General features: G+C 38.2%; 1 protein-coding gene and 1 pseudogene across 1 annotated transcript in view; one reads left to right on the top strand and one right to left on the bottom strand.

Annotated features, from left to right (window-relative positions):
• SEL1L3 (SEL1L family member 3) overlaps window positions 1-14,746 on the top strand; it is a 149,683-nt gene that overhangs the window by 54,089 nt on the left and 80,848 nt on the right. The window lies entirely within an intron of this gene.
• On the bottom strand, window positions 13,666-14,509 carry LOC143663713 (motile sperm domain-containing protein 1 pseudogene; annotated as a pseudogene).

Here is a 14,746-nt window from a genome sequence, read left to right as displayed (position 1 = left end):
GGTGAACAGTTAGATCTTTCATTTTAGCTCTTTCTTCTTTTTAATGTAAGCATTTAGGGCTATAAACTTCCTTCTCAGCACTGCTTTTGCTGCATTCCATTAGTTTTGATATGCTGTGTTCTTGTTTTCATTTGTCTCAAGATATTTATTGATTTCCCTTGCAATTTCTTCTTTGACCCCTGATTAAGAATACATTAACTTCCATATATTTGTGAATTTTCCAGTTCTCTGCCTGTTATTGGTTTCTAGCCTCATGCCATTAAGGCCAAAGAAGATGCTTTATAGATTTCAATCTTTTTAAGTTTCTTGAGACTTGTTTTGTGACCTAACATATAGTCTATCCTGGAAAATGATCCATGTATACTTGGGAAGAATTCGTATCCTGCCGTTTTGGTGTGCAGTGTTCTGTGCATGTCTGTTAGGTCTGGTTCGTTTATCATATTATTCGAATTCTCTGCCTCCTTATTATTCTTCTGCCTAGATGTTCTCTCTGTGGATGACAGTGGTGTGCTGAAGTCTCCAGCTATTACTGTAGAAGTGCTCATCTCTCCCTTCAGTTTTTCCAATGTTTGCATTGTGTTATTTTAGACTCCCTGGTTGGGTGCAAAATATTTACGATTGTTATTTCTTCTTAATGGATTTCCCCTTTTATTAATATATGGTGTCCTTCTTTGTCTCTTATAACAGCTTTTATGTTAAAGTCTGTTTTGTCTGATATGACTCCAGCTCTTTTTTACTTCCTATTTACATAGGATATCTTTACCCAACCTTTTACTTTCAGTCTATTTGTGTTTTTGGGTCTAAAGTGACTCTCTTGTAAACAACATGGAGTTGGATCATGCTTTTTTATCACTCTGCCAATCTGCGTCTTTTGATAGGCAAATTTAATCCATTAATAGTCAATGTTACTAATTTAAAGTCAATATTTTCTTCAGCCATTTGACATTTGGTTTTATGTCATATCTTTTTTTAATCTTTCTTTTCCTTTGTTACAACCTCTTTTTTTATGTAGTTGATGTTTTGTGATGTATCTGACTGATCCCTTTCTCATTTCTGTTTCTGTATATTTTTAAAATACTTTCTTTGTGGTTACCCTGGGGTTTATATTACACAACCTACATCCATAACCTACTAATCTGTAGAAATACCAACCTAGTTTCAATAGCATACACATTCTCTGCTCCCATATCCTTATTTCCCCTCTTTATGGATGTATTAGTTAGGGTTCTCTAGAGAAACAGAATCAACAGGGAACACTTGCAAATGTAAAATTTATGAAAGTGTCTCACGTGACAGTAGGAAAGCAGAGTCCAAAATCCACAGGGCAGGCTGCGAAGCCGATGACTCCAATGGATGTCCTGGATGAACTCCACAGGAGAGGCTCACCAGCCAAAGCAGGAATGCAAACTGTCTCCTCTGAGTCCTCCTTAAAAGGCTTCCCATGATTGCATTTAGCATCACTAATTGCAGAAGACACTCCCCTTTGGCTGATTACAAATGGAATCAGCTGTGGATGTAGCTAACGTGATCATGACCTAATCCTATGAAATGTCCTCATTGCAACAGACAGGCCAGCGCTTGCCCAATCAGATGAACAGGTACCACAACTTGGCCAAGTTGACCCCTGTCCCTAACCATGACAATGATGTTTTTGTCCCATTTTACCACTTTATATTTTGTATGTCTATTATCAGGAAATATGTCTTTTTCTTGCTCAATCAAATTTTTTGCTGGTGTTTAGGCATTTGATTTCCTTAATTAGCTCATTCTGGAGGTTGTTTTCACTCTTACCTAGTGTTTTCTTGCTGAAAGTCTTTATTCTCTGTCTGTTCTTTGACATTCAGTTCAAATTATTCCAGACCTTTAGCATAGATTCTGTTTGACTGATCAGAATTTTTCACTTCTTGTTTTTCTGTTTCTTGTCCTGCCCATATGAAGCCTTTTTTTTTTTTTTTGAGGAGGTCCCCTTCAGATACTCTAGACCCCAGCCAGATTTTCTCAGACCAGATTTTCTCAGGAGGGGAGAGTAGCCAGCATTAGTTTTCCTTGAGGTTGAGACCCAGCAAGTTGTTAGACTTTCCTATGAAGCCTCTAGACTCTGTGCTTTTCCCATCCTGCCCAGCATGTGGCACTTGTCTGCCCAGCATAAAGTGATGCGGTGCCTTTCATTTCAGCAGATTCTCTTTGCCAGGGGCTTGGTTGAGATGGACTGAAGTAATAGGTGAGTTTTGATTGCTTCTGTTTTCCAGTCCCTGGGCCTGAATTCCTTGAAGGAGGGATTTCACTTGAGCTGGCCCCTTTAGGGAACTAACCCCTTTCACCTAACTTTGTCTCTCAGACAAGCTCAATTCTGCCCTTGCCCAGGGCAGTGCTGAGCCTGAGAGTGCTTGTGGTAATATCTATGATCTGGTAAGATGTAAAAAGAGAAAAAAAAGCCTTTTCAGAGCTGGACTCCTGTCCTCCTTGAGTTTGCCAATCAAGAGTTTGAGTTGGTATGTGGCTCTCTATATAAGATGATGGTATAATGATATAGCTTTCGCATGTATGTATGCCCCTTTTCTTGGGGTCCAGCCCTTTTCTAGTATTTTGTGCTGTCCAACTCAAAAAGCCTCTGTTTTTGTTGTTGTTGTTTTTTCCATCAGTCATACTCCCTCTCTGCTAGGGCAAAAACTCTTAGTTCCTTTAGTGCTTATTTCAGGTTTATCTGTCCTGGGGACCTGTTTTCAGTATCATAATTTGTTAATTAATTTGAAAATTGGAGCTTGGTTGAGCTGAGGCCTTTCTACTAGTAAAGTCTGTTTCCCCTCAGGGAACCAGCCTGCCATGCCCACGAGGAGTGGTGCTGGTCTCCCTCGCAGACTTACAGTACTGTGTGGGATCTCAGCCATTCCCTCTTGTCTAGACTGATGAACGCTGTGTGTCTGGTCACTGATGTTCCCACAGCAGTTGTTCTCTACCATTTCTGGCTATTTATTAGCTGCTCTGGAGGATGAACTAAATTCCACATCTCACTATGCTGCTATCTTGCCCTTCCTCCATTCAATTGAATTTTGACTATTTTTTTTTAAAAAATTAATTAATAAAACCAATCAGCATACAATATGAACATTCTTTTTTTAATCACACTGTTGCATATTCATTGTCATGATCATTTCTTAAAACATTTGCATCAATTCAGTAAAAGAAATAAAAAGAAAGCAGAAAATATCATACATACCATACCCCTTACCCCTCCTTTTCATTGATCACTAGCATTTCAACCTACTAAATTTATTTTAACATTTGTTCCCCCTATTATTTATTTATTTTAATCTGTATGTTTTACTCATCTGTCCATAAGGTAGATAAAAGAAGCATCAGACACAAGGTTTTCACAATCACACAGTCACATTGCGAAAGCTATATCATTATACCATCATCTTCAAGAAATATGGCTACTGGAACACAGCTCTACATTTTCAGGTACTTCCCTCCAGTCTCTCCATTATACCTTACGTAAAAATGGGATATCTATAAAATGCATAAGAATAACCTCCAGATAACCATTCGACTCTGTTTGGAATCTCTCAGCATTGACACTTTATTTTGTCTCATTTCTCTCTTCCCCCTTTTGATTGAGAAGGTTTTCTCAATCCCTTAGTGTTGAGTCCAGCTCATTCTAGGATTTCTGTCCCACGTTTCCAGAAAGGTCCACACCCCTGGGAGTCATGTCCCACGTAGAGAGGGGGAGGGCAGTGAGTTTGCTTGTCATGTTGGCTGAGAGAGAGAGGCCACATCTGAGCAACAAAGGAGGTTCTCTTGGAGGTGACTCTTAGGCCTAGTTTTAGGTAGGCTTAGCCTATCCTTTGCAGAGTTAAGTTTCATATGAACAAACCTCAAGATTGGGGGCTCAGCCTATTGCTTTGGTTATCCTCACTGCTTGTGAGAATATCAAGAATTCTCCACTTGGGAAAGTTGAATTTTCCTGCTTTCTCATCATTCCCCCAAGGGGACTTTGCAAATACTTTTTTATTCACTGTTCAAATCATCTGGGCGAATTTTGACCCTTATAGGAATTAAAGAGTAGCACTGTACATTGAGGATACTAGTACTGTTGGGATTTGCATTTACTCTTTTAATTATCCTTATTAATAATCTACTATTCCAAGTCCCTCTCTCTTATCTTTTCCTTTTGACCTGTAGAGCTCCCTTTATTAATTCTTTTAGGTCAGGTATTTTTTAATGAACTCTCTCAGTATCTATTTATCTGTCAATATTTTAAACTCTCCCTCAATCTTTTTTTAAAAGAGAATCTTTCATTTGTTTATTGAGAAATCACCAACCACACTTAGACAATGGGTAAAAATTGCAATTTTTTTGTAGTTAAGTTTTCAAATGAAAAATTGCTTGCTAAAGGCATAGCATATTTTAGGCATATTCTAAAATTTGTTATTATTACTGAGAGTAGTATAACAATGTTTATGAGAGTGAAATTTAGAAAGTACTTCTCAAAGATGATATTTCCTTCATATAAAAATATAGCCATTTGTAGGATGTTTGGAAAGACAGTCCATTTTTGATTATTCAGAGGTTGTAGAGACCTTTCTTCTGAATTTTCATAATTCTGTCTGAATTTTCATAATCACATTCCTGGATTTATATGAGACTTAAGTCCGAGGATATCTCCATTAAAATTACAGTTTTTTTTTTTCTTCCTTCAGTTCAGACAGCAGGACAGAATGAGTTAGATTTTTCTGATTCTCACCCAATGCTTCAACCATTTATTCTGACACCCTTCACTCAAAAACACCGATGACATCTGGGACAGCTCTGTCAGATGGGAGTCATGTGCCTGGCATCTGCTAGTGTCTTTAGGTTCTGGATACCTCTCTCAGCTGGGAAGGCACACAAGGATGTCTTCTAGCTTTTTCTACTCATTTCATAAGGCTTCTTCAACAGCTTTCCCAGGGGTGTTTTCTTTATGCATCTCCAAAGGTCTCTGTCTGTGTGGGCTCTGTTGGTTCTCTCTCCCTCAATTATTTATTTATTTATTTTTAAACATAACAACATACAAACACGAATGTTCTAACCATGTGATCATTCCATTCTTGGTATATAATCAACAACACACAATATCATCATATCACTATAGTTGTATATTCATCATCATAATCATTTCTTAGAACATTTGCATCAATTCAGAAAGAGAAATAAAAAGAAAGCAGAAAAAAATTCATGCATACCATACCCCTTACCCCTCCCTTTCATTGATCACTCGCATTTCAATCTACTAAATTTATTTTAACATTTGTTCCCCCTATTATTTATTTTTATTCCATATATTCTACTCGTCTATTGACAAGGTAGATAAAAGGAGCATCAGACACAAGGTTTTCACAATCACAGTCACATTGTGAAGGCTATATCATTATACAATCATCTTCAAGAAACATGGCTACTGGAACACAGCTCTACATTTTCAGGCACTTCCCTCCAGCCTCTCCATTATACCTTAACTAAAAATGGGATATCTGTAAAATGCATAAGAATAACCTCCAGGATAACCTCTCAACTCCGTTTGAAATCTCTGAGACACTGACACTTTATTTTGTCTCATTTCTCTCTTCCCCCTTTCTATTGAGAAGATTTTCTCAATCCCTTGATGCTGAATCCCAGCTCATTCTAGGATTTCTGTCCCATGTTGCCAGGGAGGTTTATACCCTTGGGAGTCATGTCCCACATTGAGAGAGGGAGGGTGGTGAGTTTGCTTACCATGTTGGCTGAGAGAGGCCACATCTGAGCAACAAAAGAGGTTCTCTTGGGGGTGACTCTTAGGCCTAATTTTAAGAAGGCTTGACCTATCCTTTGTGGGGTTAGGTTTCATATGCACAAACCCCAAGATTGAGGGCTCAGCCTATTGCTTTGGTTGTCCCCACTGCTTGTGAGAATATCAGGAATTTACCACATGGGGAAGTTGAATTTTCCCCCTTTCTCATCATTCCCCCAAGGGGATTTTATAAATACTTTTTAATTCACTGTTCAAATCCTACTCTAGGATTTATCAGGGCATCACTCTGGACAAACCTACAAAATCTCATGCCCTACTCAAGTTCCATGTACTTATTCTCTCCCTCAGTTTTGAAGGACAGTTTTTCTGGGATAAAGGATTTTGAACTGGCAGTTTTTCTCTTTTAGTACTGATAGTATATAATACCTCTACCTTCTTGTCTCCATGGTTTCTGATGAGAAATTGGCAGTTAGTCTTGTTGAGGATCCTTTTATGTGACAAATTGTTTTTCTCTAGTTGCTTTCAGAATTCACTCTTATCTTTTGACATTTGGCATTCTGATCAGTGTGTGTCTCAGAGTGTATCTATAAGGATTTATTCTGTTTGGAGTATGTTGCACTTCTTGGACATTTATATTTGTGTCTTCATAATAGTTGGGAAATTTGGGGCCATTATTTCCTCAAATATTCTTTCTGCCCTTTTCACTTCTCTTCTCCTTCTGGGACACCCATGATGTGTATGTTTGTGCACTTCATCCTGTCACACAAATCTCTGAGACCTGCTCAAGTTTTTCTAATCTTTTTTCTATCTATTCTTCTGACTGGATGGTTTGATTGTACTATCTTCTAGTTCACTGATTCTTTCTGTTCATATCAACTGTTGTATGCCGCTAGTATATTTTTAATCTCTAGTATTGTGCCTTTCATCCTCATAATTTCTGTTATGTTTCTTTTTATATACTTTCAAATTCTTCTTTATGCTCACACTTTGTTTTTTTCTTTTTTTTATTAATTAAAGAAAAAAAGATATTAACCCAACATTTAGAAATCATTCCATTCTACATATGCAATCAGTAATTCTTAGCATCATCACATAGATGCATGATCATCATTTCTTAGTACATTTGCATCGATTTAGAAGAAGAACTAGCAGAACAACAGAAAAAGATATAGAATGCTAATATAGAGAAAAAAGTAAAAATAATAATAATAGTAAAAAAAAAAACAGACAAAAAAAACCAAAACCTATAGCTCGGATGCAGCTTCATTCAGTGTTTTAACATGATTACTTTACAATTAGGTTTTATTATGCTGTCCATTTTTGAGTTTTTGTATCTAGTCCTGTTGCACAGTCTGTATCCCTTCATCTCCAATTACCCATTATCTTGCTCTGTTTCTAAGTCCTGTTGGTCTCTGTTACCAATGACATATTCCAAGTTTATTCTTGAATGTTGGTTCACAACAGTGAGACCATACAGTATTTGTCCTTTAGTTTTTGGCTAGACTCACTCAGCATAATGTTCTGTAGGTCCATCCAGGTTATTACATGCTTCATAAGTTTATCCTGTCTTAAGGCTGCATAATATTCCATTGTATGTATATACCACAGTTTGTTTAGCCACTCGTCTGTTGATGGACATTTTGGCTGTTTCCATCTCTTTGCAATTGTAAATAACGCTGCTATAAACATTGGCATGCAAATGTCTGTTTGTGTCTTTGCCCTTAAGTCCTTTGAGTAGATACCCAGCAATGGTATTGCTGGGTCGTATGGCAATTCTATATTCAGCTTTTTGAGGAACCGCCAAACTGCCTTCCACAGTGGTTGCACCATTTGAAATTCCCACCAACAGTGGATAAGTGTGCCTCTTTCTCTGCATCCTCTCCAGCACTTGTCATTTTCTGTTTTGTTGATAATGGCCATTCTGGTGGGTGTGAGATGATATCTCATTGTGGTTTTGATTTACATTTCTCTAATGGCCAGGGACATTGAGCATCTCTTCATGTGCCTTTTGGCCATTTGTGTTTCCTCTTCTGATAGGTGTCTGTTCAAGTCTTTTTCCCATTTTGTAATTGGGTTGGCTGTCTTTTTGTTGTTGAGTTGGACAATCGCTTTATACATTCTGGATACTAGACCTTTATCTGATATGTCATTTCCAAATATTGTCTCCCATTGTGTAGGCTGTCTTTCTACTTTCTTGATGAAGTTCTTTGATGCACAAAAGTGTTTAATTTTGAGGAGCTCCCATTTATTTATTTCCTTCTTCAGTGCTCTTGCTTTAGGTTTAAGGTCCATAAAACCGCCTCCAGTTGTAAGATCCATAAGATATCTCCCAACATTTTCCTCTAACTGTTTTATGGTCTTAGACCTAATGTTTAGATCTTTGATCCATTTTGAGTTAACTTTTGTATAGGGTGTGAGACATGGGTCTTCTTTCATTCTTTTGCATATGGATATCCAGTTCTCTAGGCACCATTTATTGAAGAGACTGTTCTGTCCCAGGTGAATTGGCTTGACTGCCTTATCAAAGATCAAATGTCCATAGATGAGAGGGTCTATATCTGAGCACTCTATTCGATTCCATTGGTCAATATATCTATCTTTATGCCAGTACCATGCTGTTTTGACCACTGTGGCTTCATAATATGCCTTAAAGTCAGGCAGCGCGAGACCTCCAGCTTCATTTTTTTTCCTCAAGATGTTTTTAGCAATTCGGGACACCCTGTCCTTCCAGATAAATTTGCTTATTGGTTTTTCTATTTCTGACAAATAAGTTGTTGGGATTTTGATTGGTATTGCATTGAATCTGTAAATCAGTTTAGGTAGGATTGACATCTTAACTATATTTAGTCTTCCAATCCATGAACACGGTATGCCCTTCCATCTATTTAGGTCTTCTGTGATTTCTTTTAGCAGTTTTTTGTAGTTTTCTTTATAAAGGTTTTTTGTCTCTTTAGTTAAATATATTCCTAGGTATTTTATTCTTTTAGTTGCAATTGTAAGTGGGATTCGTTTCTTGATTTTCCCCTCAGCTGGTTCATTACTAGTGTATAGAAACACTACTGATTTTTGAATGTTGATCTTGTAACCTGCTACTTTGCTGTACTCATTTATTAGCTCTAGTAATTTTGTTGTGGATTTTTCCGGGTTTTCGACGTATAGTATCATATCATCTGCAAACAGTGATAGTTTTATTTCTTCCTTTCCAATTTTGATGCCTTGTATTTGTTTTTCTTGTCTAATTGCTCTGGCTAGAACCTCCAACACAATGTTGAATAATAGTGGTGATAATGGACATCCTTGTCTTGTTCCTGATCTTAGGGGGAAAGTTTTCAATTTTTCCCCATTGAGGATGATATTAGCTGTGGGTTTTTCATATATTCCCTCTATCATTTTAAGGAAGTTCCCTTGTAGTCCTATCTTTTGAAGTGTTTTCAACAGGAAAGAATGTCGAATCTTGTCAAATGCCTTCTCTGCATCAATTGAGATGATCATGTGATTTTTCTTCTTTGATTTGTTGATATGGTGTATTACATTAATTGATTTTCTTATGTCGAACCATCCTTGCATACCTGGGATGAATCCTACTTGGTCATGATGAATAATTCTTTTAATGTGTTGTTGGATACGATTTGCTAGAACTTTATTGAGGATTTTTGCATCTATATTCATTAGAGAGATTGGTCTGTAGTTTTCTTTTTTTGTAATATCTTTGCCTGGTTTTGGTATGAGGGTGATGTTGGCTTCATAGAATGAATTAGGTAGTTTTCCCTCCACTTCGATTTTTTTGAAGAGTTTGAGGAGAGTTGGTACTGATTTTTTCTGGAATGTTTGGTAGAATTCACATGTGAAGCCGTCTGGTCCTGGACTTTTCTTTTTAGGAAGCTTTTGAATGACTAATTCAATTTCTTTACTTGTGATTGGTTTGTCGAGGTCATCTATTTCTTCTTGAGTCAAAGTTTGTTGTTCATGTCTTTCCAGGAACCCGTCCATTTCATCTAAATTGTTGTATTTATTAGCGTAAAGTTGTTCATAGTATCCTGTTATTACCTCCTTTATTTCTGTGAGGTCAGTAGTTATGTCTCCTCTTCCATTTCTGATCTTATTTATTTGCATCCTCTCTCTTCTTCTTTTTGTCAATCTTGCTAAGGGCCCATCAATCTTATTGATTTTCTCATAGAACCAACTTCTGGTCTTATTGATTTTCTCTATTGTTTTCATGTTTTCAATTTCATTTATTTCTGCTCTAATCTTTGTTATTTCTTTCCTTTTTCTTGCTTTGGGATTAGTTTGCTGTTCTTTCTCCAGTTCTTCCAAGTGGACAGTTAATTCCTGAATTTTTGCCTTTTCTTCTTTTCTGATATAGGCATTTAGGGCAATAAATTTCCCTCTTAGCACTGCCTTTGCTGCATCCCATAAGTTTTGATATGTTGTGTTTTCATTGTCATTTGCCTCGAGGTATTTACTAATTTCTCTTGCAATTTCTTCTTTGACCCACTCGTTGTTTAAGAGTGTGTTGTTGAGCCTCCACGTATTTGTGAATTTTCTGGCATTCCGCCTATTATTGATTTCCAACTTCATTCCTTTATGATCCAAGAAAGTGTTGTGTATGATTTCAATCTTTTTAAATTTGTTAAGACTTGCTTTGTGACCCAGCATATGGTCTATCTTTGAGAATGATCAATGAGCACTTGAGAAAAAGGTGTATCCTGCTGTTGTGGGATGTAATGTCCTATAAATGTCTGTTAAGTCTAGCTCATTTATAGTAATATTCAGATTCTCTATTTCTTTATTGATCCTCTGTCTAGATGTTCTGTCCATTGGTGAGAGTGGTGAATTGAAGTCTCCAACTATTATGGTAGATGTGTCTATTCCCTTTTCAGTGTTTGCAGTGTATTCCTCACGTATTTTGGGGCATTCTGGTTCGGTGCGTAAATATTTATGATTGTTATGTCTTCTTGTTTAATTGTTCCTTTTATTAGTAGATAGTGTCCTTCTTTGTCTCTTTTAACGGTTTTACATTTGAAGTCTAATTTGTTGGATATTAGTATAGCTACTCCTGCTCTTTTCTGGTTGTTATTTGCATGAAATATCTTTTCCCAACCTTTCACTTTCAACCTATGTTTATCTTTGGGTCTAAGATGTGTTTCCTGTAGACAGCATATAGAAGGATCCTGTTTTTTAATCCATTCTGCCAGTTTATGTCTTTTGATTGGGGAATTCAGTCCATTAACATTTAGTGTTATTACTGTTTGGATAATATTTTCCTCTACCATTTTGCCTTTTGTATTATATATATCATATCTGACTTTCCTTCTTTCTACACTCTTCTCCATACCTCTCTCTTCTGTCTTTTTGGTTCTGACTCTAGTGCTCCCTTTAGTATTTCTTGCAGAGCTGGTCTCTTGGTCACAAATTCTCTCAGTGACTTTTTGTCTGAGAATGTTTTAATTTCCCCCTCATTTTTGAAGGACAATTTTGCTGGATATAGGAGTCTTGGTTGGCAGTTTTTCTCTTTTAGTAATTTAAATATATCATCTGACTGTCTTCTAGCTTCCATGGTTTCTGCTGAGAAATCTACACATAGTCTTATTGGGTTTCCCTTGTATGTGATGGATTGTTTTTCACTTGCTGCTTCAAGATCCTCTCTTTCTCTTTGACCTCTGACATTCTAACTAGTAAGTGTCTTAGAGAACGCCTATTTGGGTCTATTCTCTTTGGGGTGCGCTGCACTTCTTGGATCTGTAATTTTAGGTCTTTCATAAGAGTTGGGAAATTTTCAGTGATAATTTCTTCCATTAGTTTTTCTCCTCCTTTTCCCTTCTCTTCTCCTTCTGGGACACCCGCAACACATATATTTGTGCGGTTCATATTGTCCTTCAGTTCCCTGATCCCCTGTTCAAATTTTTCCATTCTTTTCCCTATAGTTTCTTTTTCTTTTTGGAATTCAGATGTTCCATCCTCCAAATCACTAATTCTATCTTCTGTCTCTTTAAATCTATCATTGTAAGTATCCATTTTTTTCCCATCTTTTCTACTTTATCCTTCACTTCCATAAATTCTGTGATTTGTTTTTTCAGTTTTTCTATTTCTTCTTTTTGTTCAGCCCATGTCTTCTTCATGTCCTCCCTCAATTTATCGATTTCGTTTTTGAAGAGGTTTTCCATTTCTGTTCATATATTCAGCATTAGTTGTCTCAGCTCCTGTATCTCATTTGAACTATTGGTTTGTTCCTTTGACTGGGCCATATTTTCAATTTTCTGAGCATGATCCGTTATCTTCTGCTGGCGTCTGGGCATTTAGTCAGATTTCCCTGGGTTTTGGACCCAACAGTTTGGGAGAGTTTTCTGTGAAATCTCTAGGTTCTGTTTTTCTTATCCTGCCCAGTAGGTGGCGCTTGTGGCACACGTTTGTCTGCGGGTCCCCCCAGTAAAAGGTGCTGTGGGTCCTTTAACTTTGGAAAACTCTCGCCGTGGGGGAGGTTCGCCAGCCGAACCGGCTTGGAAGAATGCCAGCCAGCCCGGGGATCCGAACGCGGGGAGGGTCGCCGGCCACCGCAGCCCGGGAGAGCGCCCGACTGAATCTCCTAGTCGGCCCGGGGTGCCAAGTGTGGCGGGAGGGCACCATCCGCCGTGGCCCGGGAAAGTACACCGTTCCCAGCAGGACCAGGAAGTCACGTGTTTGGAAGGGACCCCGGTCACCGTTCTCCACGGCCTGGGGATCTCAGATCCAATTCTCCCAGTTGGTCTGGGGGGCCAGGCATGGGTGGGGCGCCAGCTGCTGTGGCTTGAGAGGACCGCCTGTCCAATTCTCCCAGTTGGCCTGGGAAGGAGGAAGGGAGGGACTCCGGCCCCTTTCCATCCCGGCCCCGGGAAGCCCGCGCCCCTCGGCGATCACACCAGAGCGAGTTCTCCCAGCCAGTCAGCCGTTCCAGGATGGGGTATGCTGTCTTTTTGATCTCTGTCGTGGCTCCGGGAGCTGTTCTGTATCGTTTCTACTCCCCTAGTAGCTGTTCTGGAGGAGGAACTAAGATCCGAGCGTCTTACTAAGCCACCATCTTCTCCGGATTCCCCTTGTTTGCTTCTTAATATCCTTTATCTCTTTATGTATACTTTCCTTCATCTTCTTGAATTGATTTAGAAGATTTGTTTGAACTTTGATTAGTGGTGCCAAGTTCTGTGTCTCCTCTAGAGTTTTAATTTGTTTCCTTGACTGACCCATTTCTTTCTGTTTCTTAGTATGACTTGTAATTTTTTTTTTACTTATGTCTAAGCATCTGATTATCTTGATGAGTTAACCTGAAAGATCAGTTTGTCCCTTTTGTCTAGGATTTTATTATTGACTTTGTGTTAAAGCTCTTCTTTGATACTTGATCCAACTTATTTGAGACCTTTAGAATAACTCGTGTTTAACTGATCAGATTTTCTCAGCTCTTTATCTGATTCTCGCCCTGGATATGTGGTACAATTTTTATTTTTATTTTATTTTTACTTTTTACCAAGAATTAAACATGATTTTTATTTTTAGGCTGGTCAGTTTGCTTTTAGGCCATTAACTTTGAAGCACACATGGCCTTAATAATGAAAGTGAATATGAAAAAGATGACTAAGAAACAAGTGTTTTGATCAAAGTATTTTGTCCAATAGATACGGAAATAAAAAGAATTTTTTCAAATAATCTCATCGGTGTCATTCCAAAGCACCCTTGATGTCTGTCACATGACGTGTTGGTCCTTCAAATACTATTATACAGTAATTTAAAATATAGATTGTATATTTGCAATTATTTTAAATCATTCAATAATTTTTAGCATGTTAATGGAGTAAAATAGCGATAAAGGCAATAAGCATTCATGAGATTTTGAATATAAAATTAATTAAAACATCAATTGAAGTTCTTGCTCATGTTCTACATATAGCCATTGTGATAAGTGGCCACTGATTTTTGAGGTACCAGCAATTCCCCATCCCCCAGTGTGGGGAGCGTGCACGCCACTCCCTGCAATGCACGCCACTCCCTGCAATGCTCGCCACTCCCAGGAAGACAGTTAATTAATTAGGCTCTAAGGAGACAGTTCTGTTTTCTGGTTGGAAAGACTGCTCAAAACATAAAGTTTCTGTTAAATGTTCCTTCATTCTCTTTCCCTCTTCTTTTGCTGTTCTTCTGCAGATGGAGGAAGAGTAGCAACTTCTTTCCTTCCTAAAGCCTCCTCTGGCTTTGCTCGGAAACTTGGAGACAGAATTTGTCTATTACACTAGAGTGACAGAAACAGACTTCTCTATGATGAATCACAATAGCCACGCAATACTGAGGTTTTACTGCACCTGCAGCATCGATGACAGCATACTTATTTGCGGTACAAAAACCTTTGAACTTTGAGGCTAACTCATAGGAATTATACAGTCAACACTTGCTTAAGGGTTGATGGATTATCTGCATAAAATATTAGCTTAGTGGGAAACATAAAAACAGGAAGATTTCCTTCCACTACCTCTAGCTGTCTTTTTTGACACACTGGCACTGATCCCCCTTGCTGCAGTGTTTTTTTTCAGTCTGGCCTAGCCTAGAATTTTTAGATTCAGTTAAAAACTCCAAAGCATTTTGGCAATCTCAGGAACACCAACTCCTTGGAAGGCAGATATGACTGCTCCTCTGTTCACTTGTCATCATCTCTAGGCTGCCCTGGCTGCTGGGATACCAGAGGACTCAAATGCCATCTCTCTCTGCCTTGAAGATGAGCTTCATCTCACCAGTTTATTAATAGTTTGTTCTACTTCTGTTTCCTATACTGGCTCCTAAGCTCAGTGAAGGGACCATTTCTGTCTCATTTATATCTATACTCCCAAATCCTAACCCAGTGCCTGGGTCATAAAAGTAATCACGTATTTGTCAAATGAATAAAAAAAGCAAGGGGAGAGCCCCACCAGGGCTTGTAATAAGGGAGGAGATCACAATGGCCCTAGTCCAGACGTTTCATGTAAA

This window comes from Tamandua tetradactyla, chromosome 19 (genome assembly GCF_023851605.1).
Source record: "Tamandua tetradactyla isolate mTamTet1 chromosome 19, mTamTet1.pri, whole genome shotgun sequence".
Classification (NCBI taxonomy): Eukaryota; Metazoa; Chordata; class Mammalia; order Pilosa; family Myrmecophagidae; genus Tamandua; species Tamandua tetradactyla.
The sequence above is the reverse complement of the archived record's forward strand: the minus strand, read 5'-3'. Positions and strand labels throughout refer to the sequence as shown.